This window comes from Atta cephalotes (genome assembly GCF_000143395.1).
Source record: "Atta cephalotes unplaced genomic scaffold scaffold00032, whole genome shotgun sequence".
Classification (NCBI taxonomy): domain Eukaryota; kingdom Metazoa; phylum Arthropoda; class Insecta; order Hymenoptera; family Formicidae; genus Atta; species Atta cephalotes.
The window spans coordinates 3222404-3225953 of NW_012130096.1; positions in this window are offsets into that span (position 1 = coordinate 3222404).

Genomic DNA, 3550 nt, shown 5'->3' on the forward strand with positions numbered 1-3550 from the left:
ATTGTCGAAAATTAAGTCAAATAAGTAAAGGTAACGTTTCGTACTCGGTTTACGTACCTACTCTACTACAAAATAAGTATAGACAAAACTTACGGTAGTACCTCGTATATATATATATGTGTGTGTGTGTGTGTGTGTGTGTGTGTGTGTGTGTGTGTGTGTACATATAAAATTTATAGTATTTAAGAAACAAATCTCTCTTTCTCTCTTTTTCTCTTTCTTTAAAGACGATAATAGAATTGACACTCATAAGCTTTTCTAGGTTCAACGTAGAATTACAATTTTTTGATTAATTATGCTGCAATCAATAACACAATAGCTGCTGTTAAAGAAATCGTTTATTTTAGCCATTTAAATAATCGATTTGTTCGTTTTAACATTAAATTTTGTACATTATTTTGTCAGAGTATTTTGCAACAACGACAAATACTTACATATCAGGAAAAAGAAATCTAAATAACATCGCAAAATAAGAAGCTTGTGATTTTTTGCACTTGTCAAAAGTAACTCTTCTCATACTTAAAAAAAAAACGCAAAGAATACTTGGTGCCTCTATTGCAGCACAATATTTAAATCGTTCTATAAGTGTCCAAATATGCTTTTCTTTTTTATATAAATAATTGCACATCTTTTGTTGCAAATTCTTTGCAAATTAAACTACTGATGATTTTTTTTATGACAATTGGATGCACTATTATACCCTTATGAAAAAATACTATTGGACTCGCGAAAGAATGATAGAAATATTAAAAAAACTATTCGAATCGAATAAGTATTGTACACTATTCATTCCAATAGTTTTTTCACTAATCCAATGATATTTCTTCACGAGGTGTTGATTGTAGGCTGTCATACACAAAGCAACACAAAATAAATTAAATCTATTCTACAATTGCGTAGTTGTAGATGGTTGTAGTTGTAAGTACTTATTGATGATCCAATCATTGTCGAATATTCTCTTCATATTCGACTGTGATTAGCAAATTCAAAAAAAACTACAATCACAACTACGCCACGCAATTGTAGAATGGACTTTATGTATATATTGTATAAGATGCTCAGCACGAATTATCACATAGTTTAACGGAATATCTGTCAAATTTCTTGATCAACAAGACGCTTATACTTTAAAACTTTTACAATCAGATAAGTTTGTGTACAACAGCCTTTGTTGTTTGCACTCCAGCATGCACTAGCAGCATCAGATTCATTATCGGATGCACAAGAGACGGAGGCGAACGTCGTCGCCAATATCACCCGCGTGAAAGATTCATCGAATCAACACCACTGAACGCAATGCCAATTCCCACGCTTTCGCCGACATCTACAAGAGACCGAACGACGGAACCTCCGTCCGGAAGGAAAAAAACGTGCGGGAGAATCTTAGTAAAATGACGTGAAACTCGGGGCTTCCTCTCGCTGAGGAAGTTTCGGATTTGTACGCTTGGAAGCTATGCGTGACGGCCGACGAAGATCGAAAAGTACCGTCGGTCGCTAAGCCCCGACGAGGATTTCGGCGCGTGTGCCACGAACATTTTTCCATCGTCGATTTTTCCCCGCCCTTTTGTCAGTGGGTGGGCGGGGCCGAACGGACGACCGCCTCGAACCGAGCGATCGCACGGTATTGCGCGTAGCGGCCGCCACAATGTCGGGCGAAGCCTCGCGCGAGCGTTACGATAGGTAGACGCGTTTCAGCTCATTCGGGCGTAACACCAACGGCGTGCCGAGTAACGCGGTGGGCTCGTCTGGTGCCGAGTAGCGGCGGTAACCGATGGGGTCCAATGAACGACGAGACGAAACGATCGCGCCGCCTGTACGAGAACGCTCGTCCAATGATCACACGGGGAATCTTCAGCATCCACTTCTCCCAGTCGTGGCCTCACCGCTCCTCTCTACGGCGTATGGAAACCCTTCTCTCACACGCAAAAGGGGACATCTCATCACGACTCTTGGTAGCAGGCACTTCTCCGTAGTGGGTACTCCACTCATCGTGTCGTCGTACGGGTTCTCCGCGAGAGGCTGTGGGGCCTGTGCCCAGGCGGGCGAGCAAGCGAGCGAGCGAACGAGCGCGAGCGCGAGCGGGCGAGCGCTGGTCGAGTGGGTCTAAGCGGCCGTGAGGACCTCTCCAGGAGTACCCGACAGAAGTCCTCTCCATTCATTCATCCATCCATCCAGCCAGCCAGCCAGCCAGCCAAGCCAGCCAAGCCAAGCCAGCAAGCCAAGCCAGGCAGGCAAGCCACCCAGCCAGCCATCCATCCATCCATCCATCCATAGAACGGCTCTTCTCCTACGGAGAGTGTATCCTCGACGAAGGTGGAGGCGAAGCGTAGAGTGGTACATCTACCATCGTCTCTCTATCGGCTTAATCCAAGGACTCCCAAGACCCCTGTGTGATTTCAGTCGGCCGCCGGCCGGCTCTGGCCGGCCACTATCCTTGACCACGTGGGCAAGGTCGCCGTGTTATCTTTCGTCCGTTTTCGGATTCCAAGGAGCAAGACGCAACGACAACACGTCGACTTACGTGTTCTCCGCCGAGACAGTGTCGAGAGATCCGACGACCACAGGAGAGCCATCCGAGTCGGCCGCCGGCCGACCGCGGCCTCGATTCTTCTCGGTTACGTGTGACAGTTCGTGCGCCACGTGACATCGCATCCCTTCGTTTCTTAACGTCAATCTCGCAGGGGCAAAGGACCTTGGTTTCCGGAGAAAGTAACCCGGAAACCAACGACGTTGAATATAAGAAAGAAAATGAATAACACAACGTTCATCAACGTTGGCAAATGAAATATATCCGTGAAGAAATCCCAGTTCTTCTTCTTGAATTCACTTTTAAATCCCCAAGTAATCGGAGACTTATCTCGGCCAATATCTAGTGATAGTGGAGCTTGAAATCAGTGTTTTGCAGATTGAGTACTTCCGGTGAGCTGTCGTGTTTGTGTATAAGAATTGTATAAGAATTGGTTTTCGCGATTGCAAGAGCTATGCGTGCGTTTAAACGTGATCAAGATCAGGGAAAGAGAAAGAGGGACAAACCCCGGCTCGCGGCGAATGATTGCGGGCTATACATTGATTTCGGGGACAAACGGTCCCAATGTTAGTGAAGACGGAGAATTTTTTACTGTGCGCCTGTGACCCATTATAATAATAAGTGAGCACATCAACTTATACGAGTGACTTGTGGCATTGTGGGATTAACTAGTCGTGTGTACCGATTTCGATCTCGAGTGAACGATCGTTCGAGTGACATACTGTCGAAATTTTATAGTGAAAATCGGACGTTCGGAGTTAATAAATCGTCCGTTGAGACGTGATTCAAAAGGAGGTGCCGACGATCGTGTGAAAGCTACATTGGCGATCGGTAATCGCGAACTAGACGAGAAAGAGAGAGAGAGAGAGAGAGAGAGAGAGAGAGAGAGAGAGAGAGAGAGAGAGAGAGAGAGAGAGAGAGAGAGAGTAGTAGTACGTACGTACGTACGTACGTACGTACGGTCCGTACGTACCGTACGTACCGTACGTCGTACGTACGTACGTACGTACGTACGTAACGTAC